The following is an 18,017-nucleotide window of genomic DNA, read 5'->3' as shown; positions in this document are numbered from 1 at the left end:
GTCAATCCTCTGCTGAGCCTCTCTGTAAGCCCCTTTCTTTTTCAAAAATATCTATTTTTGGCTGTCGTCTGGCCTATCAAATACCTCAGGTTGTACTATGCTCCTTTTACTGTCAGCCTGATCTTCCTTTGGTTCCACCTCAATCACTGCTGGATTTGGACATTGAGGTTGGACCTTGTTTTCTGCTGGTTATACTGATACACCCATGTTCCCTTGGGCATGTATAGATTGTGTGGTATCCATCAATGCCCACTTAACCTTTTTCTCTGCATTCACCTTATCCAAGGCTTTAAGAACCTCATGTCAAACTTTCTTTTGCTCATCTGCCAATCAATTGAGTGTTTACATTTATCTGCCATTGGTATTTTTTCCTCCTTTGGGATTGGTCCTTTAGACCTTGTTACAGCCAGTGCTGCTGGATCATTTTGTCCTTCTAACATGTCACCTTCCTGCAAACATCTTGAGCAATCACATAAAACAGCCAATACTGGCTCTATACCCTTCTTCTTTTGTGCTTCTGTCTACTTGAATTTTCCCGGTCCTTCCCCTACTCCATTTTGCTCGAGCTATATTATCACAGCATTGGCCTAGGTTGGTGGTGGACGAGGTGCATTTTCATTTGTGATCGTATTTGGTATTGAACAATTAGGATGCCCCTCTCATTGCAATGTTTACACTAGAGTTGACATCTTGTACCTTGTTTGTGTCTAGCTTTTCCACAATATGTGCAATTCTGTGCATCAATACTTGTATTGGGATTGTTTCCCCAATTTTGATATGCCGGTCTTCTTATCTGGTTAGCATTCTCATTTACCCCTACTTGATTGGCTGCAGGTGGTTGTGCCATTGCTATAGCAGCTAGCATGTGAGGAGGTAACCGCCCCCTATAATTCCGATTGTACCAGCAATTGGCACTATCATGATTCCATTTGAGGCAAAACTCACATTGAGCTTTCTCAGATGAACCGGCTTCTGATAGTCCCATCGTTTTCAAATGCTTTTTTATCTTTTTCTCTAGCTTGTCATCCCCTGAGGAAGCTTTTGCTTTTTTCTTTGACTTGGAGCTCCCCTTGGACTTTCCCTCTTGGATTCCTTTTTCCTTTTTCTCTTGGACTTCATGTCCTCATCATCCAAAGCATCTAAATCATCTTCCTCGGACTCGGATTCCATATCATCATCCTCACTCTCGGTGTAAAAATCTTCATCTGAATCTGTGTCTGGAATCTAAATCCTCTGCCTCCTTCTTTTTCCCTTCTTTGATTTGCTTTTGGTCATACCAAATCTCTGTTCTGCACATTGTGCCACTGCGACCATGTTGTCAAAGTCATCAACTCCTTCCAACGTGTCCCTTCCCCACCACAGCATTTCTCAATTTCTTTTTTAACCCTTTGCAAAAGTAATCCCCCAATTGTTCCTTAGTCAATCTCTGCACACAATGGCTAGCCTCTAGTTTAGATTTCGAAACTTTTGGGCATAGTCTTCGACCAACAGATCCTTTTGTTTTAATTGTCGAAGTTTCTTGAGAATCACTTCTAGTGTTTTCTCTTGTCAGAATCTTGACAGAAAAGCTTGTTTCAAAGCATCATAGTCCGAAAAGTGATTCACAAGGTTGATGCCGATTGTTACTTCTTGACCGCATCACCAAGCTAACCTTCGAAACCACTTGCTACCCATCGGGTCTCAAATTTCCCAGTGTGACTATTAGGGTCTTCTTTTGTCTTGCCACTGAATTCAGTAGAGTGCGGACTCTGGGGTTCCACATATTGACTGCTAGAATAATTGGAACTATTGGTTTTGCTCTCCTTGGGCAGGGTTTGCTCGAGATTGGATCAAACAATTGCCTTTGTGCTCCTACATACAACCCAACTACTACATGGTATCCAAGAGTTGCCCGAATGAAGGTTTCTGATGGAGACCATGTGAGATTTTTTACATTAACTGCATCTTGGTATTCTAAACTTCCTCTCAAACTCGTGGAGGGATCCTCACCGGACGTTGTGCCCCCAGGAACCCAGTCTTCATCTTTCGAACTCAAACGGGTGGTTTCCTCCAATTCTGGCTGGATTATGGATGGTTCGCCTACCTCTCCCTGTGTTCCAACCATCTCACTAGATCCTTCCTCATTTGCATCAAGACGACCCCTTGCTCGGGCCCTTATAAAGTAGAGATGTCTGATACACTGGGGAGATGACTCAGTTTCCTTCATGTCTGACATCCGCTACCACTCTCTCCATGAACATTCTACAAGATTTCTTGACTCTTTCTCCCTTCGGTCTTTAGGTTAAATTATCTATGCCCGCCTCAATATTCCCTGATTCCCCAGCCAAGAATTCTCACCTCTTGTGCTACATATCACGGATTAATTCTCGCACATTGTTGATAATCTCTTGAAGTGCTTCACAATTCCGACCATTCACAATTTTTTGTTGGAGTCTCCTTCACAACTGGAGAGCACGATAGATGATATTGATTTCTGCCAGCAAGTGTTGAAGGTTCTCGTTCCACCGACTAGACTCTGCATGTGCTTTTTCTACCACATGCGGTCTGCTTCCATAGCATTTGCATGAAGGAGCCAGATGCTCTCTCCTCTCATGCTTGCAATTGAACAATGGCTAATTTCTTTGTAGCGTCGAATTGCTTGTAGTCGTAGATTGTGTTGACTTAATCTCTTTGATCACCAACTATTTCAAGATTTGATTAAGTCATTCTGATTGTCCATCCCCTTGGGGTAGAACACCTGCAGCTTCAGCATGTTGCCTATCTACTTCATCTTTCAACTCCTTTGCCGCATTCGATCAAAATGTCCAATTTATTTGCAAGATTGCCAGTGTAATAGGTAGAGATTAGATCCCAAAACCTACTTATTAGTAAACATACAGTATCTTCATGAATACATTCAGAGCTTTCAAAAGAGAATATACCAACTCAAGATTGAATACCATAAAGATGATCAATTAAAGTGAACAACTACATATTTCTTATATTGCAAATGCTTCTATAACAACAGCATATAAAGTAAGCATAGAACTAGGCAAAATAGAGTCCGATCAACAACACCATATCTGCATTATACTGCCTGATAGATTAATGAGTCAAAAACTAACTAACTACATATGGTAGTTGCTTGCTAGCTTGCAGACATGCCTCATCAATGGTTGCACAACTAACTCCCATTAAGGTAAATAGTTCTTATATATGTTTAGGCTACACTCGCCCACAATGCTTTAGCTAATAGGGCTCAGAAAATGGCACAGCAGAGAAGGAGAACTATGCTTTGCAAGCTTTGGAGAGAAAGGGGGGGAAATGAGGAAGAAAGTGGAGGGTGGAGAAGAAGGTGATGAGGTGGCATTTTGGAGCTAGAGTGAGCTAGAGGCTCGTGGTGGCTTTGATACCACGTGTTGGGGAGTGGGAGAGAAAAAATACATCATGGAAAGAGGAAGTGAGAATACAAATGAGCAAAAGAGTGTGTGTTCTATTAATTTGAGAGGGAAGCCCTCTTTTATAGAATGAGAGAGAGGGTGGCCTAAATCATAAGCACCTCTCCTACATCAAAGAAGACAAATCCTACATCATAGGGACTCCTACATCATAGGCACCTCCCCAAGTGAAGGCCTTGCATTACATCATCACATGTGTCATGGTCCATCTCACCAAGTGTGGTTCTCCACAGGCACACACACACATATGACTGTTATACTAGAGCAAGCCCTTGATCACACATATCCCAAGAGTCAGCATGATCTTAAAATGTCTTAAATTTCAAAAATAAGTCTCTCTCTCTTTGGCATCTCTGCATTGCTTCGCATAATGCAGTCTCTGGCCTACGTCGCCTCATCACTTATCATCGTGTAGCCTTTTTTCACAGCTTTACCACATGTCACTAGGCACACACCCATGTAGATCATTCAAATTGAAGGTTGGATTGGAGAGACCATTGCACTGGTTCTTGGCATAATAATAAGTCGCAATCTATCATTCTGAACACCATCGCAATGTAGTCTTTGGCCTGACCACCTGTCATCATACGGCCTTTTACTGCCTGTCATTGCCCAGAATTTAAGGTTTTTGGAGAGACCATCATGCTAGTTCTTGGAGTTATAGCTCCGTTACCTATTTTTACATATTACAGGAGGAGGTCTATGATGACCAACACGTTGGCAAACAGAAGGAGATCTATGAAAGCCATCACGTTGCTTCTTGGAGTTATATTTTTGTGTACCAAGGAAAATGTATTCCATTGTGCAAATCTCTCTCTCTCTCTCTCTTCACTTGCTCAACCACACGTTGATCACACCACAAAGGACAGTTAGGGAATGAAAGAAAAAAAGAAGCATTTTTTCTTGTAAGAGCAAAGGGTAGCACAAGAAGCACATGTCATGCTTCAACTCCGTGGGCAAGTAGTCACTCTTGTAGCTTAATAGGGTTGATAATAACACGCTCGATCATCAACATGTTGGGAAAGGTATTCAAGGAAATCGAGAGGATGTTGAAGGTGGATTGAGAGCTTGGACAGCCATGGGAGGAAAGGTTTGACAATGGTGATGGGCGAAAGATGCAAGCTTCTACTGTGCTAGGCAAGATGCCCTCAAAGAAGAGTCCAAAAGTCATCATGTATTTTGTAGTCTTCATCCTTAAATGTCAACAACATTAGGCGATTTGCATGAAGGAATGAAGGCGAGATGCCTCGATGCCTTGTGGACTTTGGCATTGTAGAGCAAGCTCAGGCTACCTTTAATAATCTCCTTATCCTTGAGATCTATATCAAACCATGCATTCCTTTCATGTTTTTCTACTGTCATTGCATGGTGGGCTCTTAACCTCGTTTCAATATGCTTCTTAAGCTAGAGTAGTCATGCTTTCATGGATTCTTTATCACCGAGGTGCTCATGTACTACCACTCATATACTGGGGATAATGAATTCTAATGGGGCTGCTGCATCCAATCGTATGTAGAACTTGCATGTTGGACTCCTAAGAGAGATTATTCCTCGCCTTATGCAAGTACAAGCAAAGCTTTGCTGCTACTCCATGCACACATTCTGTGCTACTTGATTCCATGTTGACACAGACTTAACATACCCTCGAATCCATTTTAATACCCGTTCTCGGGTTATGGCTCAAAATACAAAGGAGGATTCTAGATCAATAACTACCTTCCAAGATTTTTCCATTAATATGTAAATGAGTAGGGACTACACATGAAAACAAAGTCTAGAATATCATGCACTCCAACTAATTACAATTCCAAGGCCAATCGAGAAAATCCATAAGCCATCTAGTGTCAATCAAACAACAACATGCACAAAATCGGAACAAAACCATAAATAGAAAATAAACAGATGAAGTACAAACAACAAAAACCATTCAGTGAAATGAGATATCAAGGAATAAAAATTCCCATTCATTTAGAGCTGATGCACATCAAATACATTTAAACTAGAATATCATTAAGCATGGAACTCTCTCTCTCTCTCTCTCTCTCTCTCTCTCTCTCACACACACACACACACACACACACACACACACAAACACACAAACACACAAACTTGCCAGCTAAAAATCTTCAACTTCTAGAGCTAAAAATTTGGGATTTGTACTAAATTCAAAGTTAGAACTAGAATTGAAACATTGAGCTCGTCCCCTAGTGCCAAAGCTTGACTAGATGGTCAAATTTGTGGAGCTTCTATGTAAGGACTAGGCTTGGGTGTTATTGAAGAACCTAATCAAGCTGTTAAGAGATAAAATACTTGAAAGATTGTAGTTGCCCAAAACTTGTATTGGTGTTGGGGCAAAAGCATTGAGGAAGAGAGACTACAACCTTTAAATTAGCTAAGAAACCAAAAAACTCATCAATTGTGGGCCTCAATGTCATTTCTAATATGGCAATGATAGTGAGTGCAAATTCCACTAATGAGATAGACACAATGAAGATATTATAGCTCCCATTTGTGGAAATTCGTGCTTGATGTGTTATGGTGATATCTTGTACATGAATGCCCTTTATGACTATGAATCACCAATATGTAACTCACATGAACTTTTTAGTAATTTGCTAGCAAAGTGACCTCCATAGCTCAACTCATGGAACTCCTCAAGGGTAAGAGGAATCTTATTAAATGTGACACATCTTTCAAAGATTCCCTCCTATTTTTGTTAAATGATTCCACTTATGATGTTATTATTGTAGGGCTGTAGGACTAATTTCATTCTTTGATTTCATCAAATTCATCTGGAAGATTGTCAATTTGGATACAAGTCCCCATGATTATGTATCACTTATGTATTATATTAATCCAGCATATATCTCATCCATTATTGGGGTCTCTTCACTGACTACAATCATCATTTTGGTTCCACTTAACTTAGCTCTCTAGGCCATCATCTTCAATTGTTACCCATAGTACCGACTGCAATTGAGGAGGCCTTAGTTCTCAATTCATAATTAAAATCCCAAAGGATTGAATGATTCGTTTCATTGGTCGATAGAGTGATTTCAACTTGTTTAAAAATGAAGTGAAGTGTTGACCTCTCTATAAAAAATAAACCTTGTACCTTTGGATGTAATGTCGTTGTTTTTAGGTAGTACAACTATGGAGAGGACTAGATTCTCCACTTGACCATACAATATTTCATATAGAAGGATTTTTTAACTATGAACAAAGCTATTGGTGATGGAAATTGGCTTCTTATGTGATTAAATATGGTCGATAATACATAAAAGGTCCTCCCCATAATATGGGGGAACAAGGATGTGATCCTAATCATAATTCAAGGTGAAAAGGAGGGGATCCTTCTTTAACATACATGGCATCTCCTCATTAGTACACACATTTAAAGAAGTACACACATATAACTTGTAATGTAAAGAGCGTTCTATCTCATTCATTTGTTTGTAGAGCAATCATCTTTAGTTTCTACTTTACTTGCATTCATTTGCAACCATCCATTAGTACACACATTTAATAAATTAACCACTTTATTTGGTAGTCTATAAATGGCACCCTGCCTTGGAAGGCCCAAAACAAAGATAAAGATTGAATGCAAGATGACCTAACATACAAATCAACATGTCAAGTTGATCTTTTTAGTGATCCTCTTGGGGAATGGTATGGTATATGTTGGGTGAGCCAATGAGCTAGAATAGGCTCAAATAGTGTGAACTAGCTTACAATGAATCTCAGGACCAAAAATTTTTAACTTATTAATGAAAAATATATTGATAGAGGATAGAAAAATGGATAGTAGGATTCAGTGCTCTAATTAGTAGCTCTACATGTTGAATGAAGAGGAGACTCAAAGATGATGATAAAGACCAAAGAGAGGAAGGAGTGGAAGAAGACCTAAAAATTCAAGACTCCACCTCTAAATCAAGTGTAGATCCCCATCATACTCACCATTTGCAGATTTCTTTTCTCAAGGGTGCCACTATTTATAATCCCTCTATATCATGTGCATTCACAGCCTATTTGCAAAACCCCTTATCTGTAAATTTATCATGAATAAAATACACCCTTTTTCTATTCAATCAGTGAATACCCCCTTTATATGATACCCTTCTGTATGTAAAAAATCTGTAAAAAGGAGGTTTTAAAATCTCCTTTTGTTGAACCTGTGTGCTAGACTTACATATTTATGATTGAACCCCCCAAGTTTCTTTTTGAACAATGACATTGAATAATGACAATATTACAATGCATTATGGAGGAAGAGTACTTGTTTTACTTCCCTACCATATTCATTAGATAAGTTCATTGAATGATTCGGCTAGTATCTAGATGATAATTTCCCCAGATGGACAAGATAGATGAAGCATTCTTTTAACGATTTTGATATTATTTCATTAAGGAATGGATGTATGAGTTTGCAACATGAATGAGGGTGCTGTGACTAATTAATTGGACAATGATCAAGATCAAGTGATGTTGCATTTGTGTTGTTGCAACAATGGTATAGAGTTTCATAACATGGAGCCCACAAATCTAACAAGAATCTATGATGAAACACTTCACAAGGCAATTTCAATCGAGTAGGGGGTCACCACTTGACCCAAGGTAAGAAGAATAGATTGTGGTTGTTTTTAAAAAATCAAGGTGGATAAAGAGGAGCTGAAAAAGTTTCTTAAAAATGTGTCAATACGAGGCATTCCAACAAAAGGAGAAGTATGGTGCCACAATTGAAAAGTGGATGGCCATACAAAAAATGAGTTTTTGTTAGGAAAGTATTTCCATTATTTGGGCCATATGACCATAGAATTTTTGTTCAACAAACACAAGAGGACCACACAAGTCCACCAAGTGAAAAGGGAGGACAAAAGCCCCTATGGAGGAGATAGTCCAAGCACCAACTTTTCAAGTTTCTTTTTGAGAAGAAGGTTCATGACAAGATCAAATGTGATATATGGGAACAAACATTAGACGTGTTGCAAAGAGCATGTGAACAAGATCACTGTGCACCAATTGTAGGAGTGTTGTTGGTCAAAGTAGAAGGAAAGGTGATCACAAGGTCACAAGAGACACAAGGACTAGATGATTAAAAAGATTCCAAATGAGCCACGATTTCATAGGACCAGTTAAATCAAAGAAAGGATTTTCACTATAAAGAAGAAAAGAAGATGGCAAAGAAAATTAGCCATGCACTTAAGCAAAAATATCCCCTTGTTAAGATAAGGGAACCACCATGGAATTCAAGGTAGCCAGAGTGTAGCCAAGAAACTAACCAAAATGATAATGAGTCAAGGAGCAAAGATGAAAATGGTAGGCATTCTAGTGGAGAAAAATCAAAAGAAGGCAAATAAGCTAGGGTTTCACAGGAAGAAGAAAAGAAAATGGGGGGGATTCTATTTGGTGAGTTTTTTTCTAGCGAGTTTGTGAGTTTTTTTCTCCTAAAATCATAAAATCCAATAGTAAACTCACAAACTTGCTAGCAAAAGACTCATCAAAGCCTCTCTACCGGGAAGAGTTCTACTGATAGAAAACTAAGAGAAAAATCGCCAAATAGAGTCCCCCCTAAACGGTAAACATAATCCTCTTGTATCGCCACGCCCCTTCACCCCCCCTTCACCTACTTTCAACCAAGATCCTCCAACCCCCTCGTCCGCATTTGGTGCATCACCCCCATATGTGCACTTCTCTCTACTAGGCCTCACTTCACCTTCCCCCCCAAGATACTCTCTCTCTCTAGCCCCCCACCATCCCCCTAACCTCCACATTCTCACCCACTTCCACCCACCTCATCATCCATAACTCCTCCACTCCATGTTTTCCACATCCCACCCTAGCCCCTCACCCTTACCCTCCTCCCTATTTTGGCAACCTCACATTAATCTCTCCCTCATAACCTGTCGCATACACATTTTCCTACTTTGTTAGGGGCTTTCTGTCACCCCCTCATGGCCTCTCCTCCCGCGAGGTTGTAATAGTCTACCCCCTTTGCAACAACAACACCTAAGCTACCAGCCCCCATCAAGCCCACATCATTTGCTCAAGGTTGGTGTGTGCGATTGGACAGGTAGAGGGCTCTCTGCCCTTCTCTCCAACTTTCAATCTATTGCCCGCCTCACCCATATTGTTGATTGTGCCCCCCTATGTTGTTAACCTCACTCCTCCTTCTTCAAGCACCACTTGGCCCCATCTCCTCCTCCACAATCCTCCTCCAAAACAGCATCACCCGATAGGTTATTCAATTCCGTTCTCATTTGTATATCTTACAAAGGTATTGATTGGTTTGCAAATCCCTACCTCTTTCTTCATGTGATGAACCTTTCCACCCTCACTCACCTTAGATAGCCTCCAACTTCCCCTATGAAACCATCCCCCCACTTAGCCCACCACAAGATACCACTTCCATCTAACTCCACACCCCCACGACCTCCGTGACATGAACTCCCCACCCCCATGACCTTCACATCACAAAGGCCACCCCCTCTTCAATAGCTCTTCTCGATGCGATGACTCTGTACCACTTCTTTCCAACTAATCCCAAGACCCTACAACATTCCAATCCTCTTCTACAAATAATGTTTGTACTAAGAACATCCAGATTCTATGTATTCATAGGTTCCATGCAAACAGAAAACAAAAGGAACAAAAGACAAAAAAGGGCAAGCAAAAAAACACACCACATTTGTTGCATCCATTGCATAAACACATATAATAAATATAATAGCTAAATGAAAACTAACCCACCCAAAGTAACATGGCCAGTGATGTACATACGTTCAAGCCCTTCGACGAGCTACACTTCGACATCAACATGCTAGTGACCACAAAAGTGAAGAGTAGAATCGAAGAGCAAGATAGACACTCTTCAGGAGAAGTATATACATGACCTGGACACAACATCCTCTGAAAAATGATATAGAAACCTTCAAGGGAAACCCAAAAGAGGTATTTAATATAAGTTTTTCATTTATGTGCTCAATAATCATCATTAAATGAATAAACACATAGCAATGAGCCTATGGCTCTTTGTATTTCACATTCATTATTGAATAAATCAATGCAAAATTTATCTACTACTCTCAATGCTTGTTACTTAGTAGAAATCTTTAGCTCCTTTATTGAAGATTGTTTCATAATGCACTATAGCCCTGCTTATTCCATATTCATGATTGAAGATATGGATTTTTAACTTTTGTTTTTTAAAAAGGAACTCCTCTATCTTTTGTAAAATAAATAGCATGAACTAACCCTACCTCTAGTTTGGCCGTAGCTTATAATCCCTTGGCAATGTAGGGGTAAAGACCTATCTAACAAATTTATGAAAAGGAAACCCATTTAACCCAATACTAACACATGTTTATTTGCCTTATGTTAAGGGCATTCCACCCTACTCTCATGGCACAACATGAATAAAAAGAGTGACCATATTTCAAACATAGATTTTGGACAATAAGCACTGATATTTTATTTTCCATTCCCTCATCCCTAAGAGAGTATGCATATTTGACATATCAAGATTACATGTCTCTTGATGATTTTCCACACATATAGAGCATGAGTGGTTAAAAAAAGAATCTTAATGAAAATCTCCTCCGTCATTTGGTTGTGAAAAAAATTAGTTGAAATGCCCTTGGAATGCACGCTCAACAATGCACCATGCTATAGACAAGAAACATGGAGCAGTCCCCCGTGAAGACCATGTACGATAAGGCCTCCCAACCCTCTCAGCCTTGAAGAAGTTAATGAATTAGGATTGACCACATCACTGATTATCATGAGCTCTGACATGGGCAAGAACGAGGGTTCACCCTTCAGGGCAATGAGAGGTGTAGGGGGGATAAGCATGTTGAGAGTTGATGCTCAACATCATGTGATCATGTGTGCATAGCACCATCACGTGATCATATGTGCATAGCACTAACCTTATAGAGTGCTATAAAGGAAAGGGTTAGATCCCCTAACCCTAATCCTAAATGGGTTTGTATATATTCTATTTTTTCAACTAAATCTAGTGTACAGTTAGTCATTTGTGGTGTGCTCTCTAGCTGTGCCCTCTCTCCTCATCTCCACTTTTCTCCTCTCCCCTCTTCATATTTTGTCATGGTATCAGAGCTCTCTTGACTTCCGCTGAGGCATTGTCATTCTTGAGAGTGTGAGAGAGTGATCAAGAGATTGAGTGTTCTCTTCCACTGAGAGAACCTTCGCTTTCTTTGATAGAGAAAATTCCGTCCATTGAAAGAAATTTCCATCTTTGTTCTTGAGAGATCTGCTTTGTGAAATTTCCGTTTATTTCTTAAGTTCTTTGTGAGGATTTCCATTCATCCTTCTTGAGAGTTTTCTGAGAGAAAGAGAGGGAGAGTTTTCTGAGTTGAGTGCTTTGCAAAGAGATTCTCCTTACTTTGATTGTGTGAGAAGAGAGTTCTTTGGATGATTCTCTCTCTGAGTGGCAAGAGATAGAGAAGCCTCTTATGAGATAGAAACACCAAATGGTAGTAGCCTATCTACAACTCTCGGGAGACCTAGCTCAAACGCCCTATTATAACAACTGAAGGTGTCTAGGAGTCACTGCCTCCTACGGCCATAGCAGCTTCAAACAAGGTCCACAACCTCGCCAATGACTATGCAGCAATCAAGGCTCCAACAACATGTCTAAGGCTCATGGCCTTCTACAGCGTCTCCTAGTTGGTACCCGCGAGTAGACCTCGATAGCCTTCTACAACAACTGCTCTAGTCAACATTGCTTAGGCCTCCCTGCCTACCACTACCCAACGCAAAAAACTTCTTGGGGGAGTCACTATTTGTATACCACATCTATCACTATTCAAGGCCTACATTTTAAATCCTTAGTTGTGAGTTTTGTATGATTAAAAGACAAACTTTTCCAATATAAATTTGTAACCTTTTCCACACACAAAAAATGATACCCTTGTAAAAGCATGATTCAAAAATACCTATCTGTCGAACACACACAATAGTCATAGTACCCCCTACACAGCATAAAGTTTTCTAGGACTATTACTAGGGAATTGCAAGATGCCTTGATTTTGGGTATCTAGTAAGAACTTCACAAGAACCCTGTTAGTATCTTAATAATTCCCTCTTCTTACAAATCATCTAATAAGAGTATTCTAAGAGTCAAGGAGAAAATTATCAAAAGGACCAAACCAATAAACTTATCATGTTCCCCAATCTCCTTACTATGAATCTACTAAAGCCTTGGGATTCTCATAGTTCTTGATCATTCATATGATCAAAAGGACCAAGCCAGTATTGTGTTAATCAAATCTCCTTATTATGAATCTGCGCCTAAGCGATGGGATTCTTAGAGTTCTTGAGTACTCATATTCGGTAGATCTACAATCCGGTAGAGCATCTGATTCATAATCTGGTAGATCTACAATCTCCCCAACTACTTGGTCACCAATGGGAGGTTGAGGCTCTCCAAAAGCATAAAAAAACGTTGGATCTAATTCTCTAGTCCTCATTCCCACTTCTTGGTACTCATCTAGGAACTCTCTTATTGATGTCACTATCTGTTCAATAAATTGTATTTGCAAGGAGTCACACTCAACAACAACATTTCTCCCCTTCTTTAGAGCACTGACAATTGTGGTGCCTATTGTGACAAACAGTTTTATCATCCACTCTCCCTTAATTGAAAGAAGATCACTTAAATCCATCATCAAAAGTTGAGGCTTTTGATAAGGATTAATTATGCATATTAATTCACCACTTGTATGCCTAAACTTTTTGTTGGTCTCTCAAACACAAATTATTTGTACAAGTTGGTTTCATGGAAAACTTATATGTCCCTTGAGCTCTTAATCCAAATTGAGAGTGAAAACCAATCATTGCAAACTCAAATGCCCAAGAAAGTAGATCAAGTTTGTACCCATGGATGTTGGATTTAGCCCTACAAATAAGATTCTATTCAAAATTGCCACATAAATGTAACTAACAAAAAAAAAGGCTAAAGAAGAACAAAAATAGAAATAGTACCTTATGATCATCTGATTCACTATGTTAAGATCTATGAATGCTTTTAGAGCGATCGTGATTTGATCATGAGCATGAAAATATGTGCCCATGATTGACAAGTTGTCACTTTCTAAAAAAGTTGAATGACTCTTTTATAAGCACTTACTCCATACTACACATCATCATTGACTGATTTTGGAGGCTCATCCACATCATATGAAGTACATTTGTGTACACCAGGAACATTTTGAATTGTTTGTCCTTGCTCTCTTCTTTTCATCTCTATTCAACAACAAGACAAAATCTATTCAAAGGGTTGAGGAAATTCGCTCAACTTAGCACGAGAGTCTTGATTCTACATTCCATAGATATTAAGTAAGACCCAAGATACTTGAACCTTAAAATAAAATCAAAGTCTTCACATTTCAAATGTAGATCATAACATTTGACAAGAAATAAGGTTGTAAGCCTTCAAATGCAAACATAGATCTTAGAATCTCACATACAACCTTAAACTAGAACCTACAATGCAAAGTTAATCTTGATAAGACTAGAAAGTAGATTCCAGAATCAAAAGAGTATTCATGTGACCTTAAGATGAAAACTAGGAAAAGAAACTTACAAACATTGATCTAGGATTCTAGAATCCACTTACACATTTTTCAAAAAGAAACAAGAATCTCTCAATCTTCTTTGGGTTACTTGAGTCAGGATGGTGTTTCCGAAGTTCATCCCAATCACTACAGTTCAACTTTTATATCACAATTCTTTGCATGTGCAAATAAGATGTTTGCCTGCAAAGACAAAACTATGTTTATTAAAAAGCTCAAAGCAAGTTCTTGAGTGAAAAGGATTAAAATTTTTTAGTGAAAATGTGCAAAGTAAGAAAATATACCTTTCAAATTTTGCTCCCATCTCTTCTAAAGAGATGTTTATGGCATTCACAGGTGCTAAGACTCTTAATAGTAGAGATGTGTCACAAATTCCTTGCAAATATCTCCAAGGATTTATCTTCATGTCTTTAAGAAGAGGCTTTATGGCTTCATCTACCTTGGTTTTCTCACAAGAGATTAAGGAGCCTTCAACATCTTTTGACCTTTTAGCTTTCCTTGCTCCCATTAATCGAGAATATGTTCTTGTAGCTTCCAGACATCCCATCACAAAATGCCAAGTGAAAATAATCATCATAATTCTTGATGTCATGCTTTTGGTTAGCACCACATGCATTATTCTTGTGTACTTGTAGACCACATCTATTAGAAAGTGCAACTTGAATTTATCATCTCAACAATCCGGCCTTCACTTTGTTGCTTGACAAACTCATCATGAAAGAACCTAATTTTTTGAAATGAAAGTCATTTGTAAGCGATAATTTGTGTCAAAATTGTGATCTCTCTATGCATGCAACTACTGCTCATAGGCATTTCTCCATGAAGTACAACCTCAAACTGAGCTGCCATGTAGAAAAGGATAATACAGATGCCATTGGAGCTTAATGAACTCTCAAATCATGCTACATGTTACAAAATTCCACTTCAAAAGATGGTAATACAAGGTTTCATTTGAGATACAAAATGGCAAATTTGCCGAACTACAAAATTACAAAATCCTAAATACATGCTAAAGTACTACGACTCCTGCTCCTACAAACTCTCCTAATCCTTTGAACCCTCCTCCTTAGACTCCTTTTCCTCTTGCACGTCTGCAAGTGCTCTGTGTAGGGTCAAAATAGCCACCCTAAGAATGAAACAACTTAGAAAATGAGACAAGATCATCAATGGTAAGATCAATGGAAGGTATGTTTGTCAATGATGAGGACTAGAGTAGAATTAAGATTGCGGTTAGGGTTTATCCCATAACCCTTATGGTGCAAATTACACACCATTCTCAACACCCCCTCTTAAATTGCACTGGCATAAGAAGAGGGTGCTTTACAAAATACAATTTTTGGATTTTCTGAATGCTGCATAATGGCAACAAAAATAAAGATCAGAAAAGATGCATGAGTGCAAAAAGAGCACACCAAAAAAAGTATGTACAAAGATGTACAACTTAACCTTCACTTCCCCCTCTTAAGTTGCAATTGGCGAAGACCAAGCTGATGTTGAAAGTGTGCAAACTTATCAAGGGAAAGTGGCTTGGTGAAGATATTTGTGACCTGTTCTTGTGTCACACAATGTATTAAGTCGATTTCTTCACTAAGGACTTTCTCACGAATGAAGTGATAATGCACTTTATCTTATATAGTATTTCTGATGTAAAGAGATGGATTTGAATTTGATGGCTGAAAACTAGATGTCAAAAAGTGATGATGAATCCTTGCATTCCATGCACTAGTGATTTATGCAACTATTAGACCTTTTGTTCCATCTCAGTAATAGCATATCCTATAGGTTGTATCATGTAGATTTCCTCATCTAGAAAACCATTGAGGAAGGCATTCTTCACATCCATCTGGTGGTTGGCCAATCAAAGTGAGCTACAAGAGCTATGGTTGTCCTGACGATAGTCATTTTTGCAACTGGTGCAAAGGTCTCCTCATAATCTGTACCATACTCTTGGGCATATCCCTTGGCTACCAACCCGGCCTTGTATCTAACAACCTCTCTCTATGAGTTGAGTTTGAATTTGTAAACCCATTTACATCCTATGGGCTTCTTCTTTGTAGGAAGATCTATCAAGGTCTAAGTATAGATCTTGAGAAGAGCATTGTACTCTCCATCCATTGCATGTTACCTCTCAAGGACTTGCACTACATCTTGTTGGCTCATCAAATTCCATCACTTTAGGCATGAATGCATAGTTGCTCTTGTAGGTCCATCTCTCAGGTGTCTTTCAATCACGATCATATCTTTTCAGATTGGAAGTGGAACTTTCAAGAATCTTCATGATGACCGTGGTAGTTTCTATATCCACTATGTCAAGGACCTTCTCTTTGCCTTTACTCTGAGTGGTCACTGTGGACTACATATTATCTGACTCTATAGGTAAAGAAATTTGATGTATCACTAGCACTGCTAGCTGAGGTAGAGTAGAAACTCTAGCTGGATTGTCAAAGTATGATGAATCCTCATCACTGATAACATCCCTAGATTTAATCAACTTCTGCCTGTCTGGATCATAGATTTGGTCTCCCTTCGACTCTGCAACAATTCTCACTTGACCGTACCCGAGTTAAATTTGGTCCAAACCCCTTATCTTCAGGACTGCCATGTGTTGCAAGGGAGGACCACACTTGGCCTTGGTGGAATACTATAGAATCTCTTGAGATTTTGACGAAATCTCAAGATTCCATCGACGGGATTTCAAGAGGCATTGACGAGTTGCGGCATGGGAAGTTTTCTATGCTAAGCATGGAATCGATCCAACTGGATCTTACCAAGGTGACTTGAATACGCAACTGGAGCTTATCAATGTATATTACAACAAAGCAAGCGGTGGAACATATGTGCCTCGAGCAGTTCTTATGGATCTAGAACGAGGAACTATGGATAGTGTCCAATATGGTCCCTATGGTCTGATTTTCAGACCTGACAACTTCGCCTTCGGCCAGATCAGAGCTGGTAAAGGGCACTACATGGAAGGCATTGACCTATATCCAAGAAAAACACACCTGATTGATTTGACATTAAGTTTAGTCCCAAGTGTGTCGGGAACATGAGCATAAGAGAGAGAGCCAAATACTCTCAAGTGACCAATAAAGGGCTTAGTTTTTGTGAATGCCTCTTTTGGTGTCATGTTTTGTAATGAAGTAGTGGGACTCATGTTCATCAAGTACACAGTTGTGTCACATGCCTTGGCCCAATACTTGTCTTGGAACATTCTTCTCATCAAGCATGCATCTCGATGACTCTACAATCACCTTGTTCTTTTGTCGCCATAATGTCTGCAAAAGGCACTATACTCTATGGACTTGTATTCACCTCCATTTTCACAACGAAGAATCTTTAGGTACTTGCCAATAGAAATTAGCAACGTCTGTGTGCAAAAATAAGTAAAACTACTTATTTGTGAACATTGCTTGCCGATTCTAAATGAGGGTATTTTGCGAGTGGCTAGAGAAGTTAATCCAGAAAGTTAATATTGGGAATTTGAGACGTGAGTTCAATCTTTGTGAAGTGCAAGCACGACATGGATCAAGGAGACACAAGGGCAAGTACTCATAACTACGTCCGCTAGTTTAGAAAGTGCAACAAAGGCATGGAAGAGTAACTTATCCACCTCAAAACATCATTGCCGGATCTCAAAGAGAGAAATTCAATGATTGCATTAAATTCTTGAGAGTTTAGTACCGAATGAAGAATGACTTGTTACAATGTCCATGCTTAGATTACATTAGATTCCTTGATGAAGAAAAGAACTTCTTTAATGGAGATTGGGCTTCTTCACAGTAGATTCTTCACAATAGAGCTTTAGCTTCTTTACAAGGGCAACTAGGCAAATCATTTGAAAAGGCAATAGTAGATTAAAAGATTAAAAGCAATGACAATTGACAGCTATGAGCAGTGAGAGCAAAATGTGAGCATCAATTGGACAACTATGAGCAACAAGTTTCCTCAACCATTTAAATTACTTGCTTGAAATCTGATTCTTGACTAA

This window comes from Dipteris shenzhenensis, chromosome 24 (assembly GCF_047967505.1).
Source record: "Dipteris shenzhenensis isolate YYH24624 ecotype China chromosome 24, Dip_SZ_1.0, whole genome shotgun sequence".
Taxonomy (NCBI): Eukaryota; Viridiplantae; Streptophyta; class Polypodiopsida; order Gleicheniales; family Dipteridaceae; genus Dipteris; species Dipteris shenzhenensis.
Note: the sequence above shows the minus strand (reverse complement) of the source record.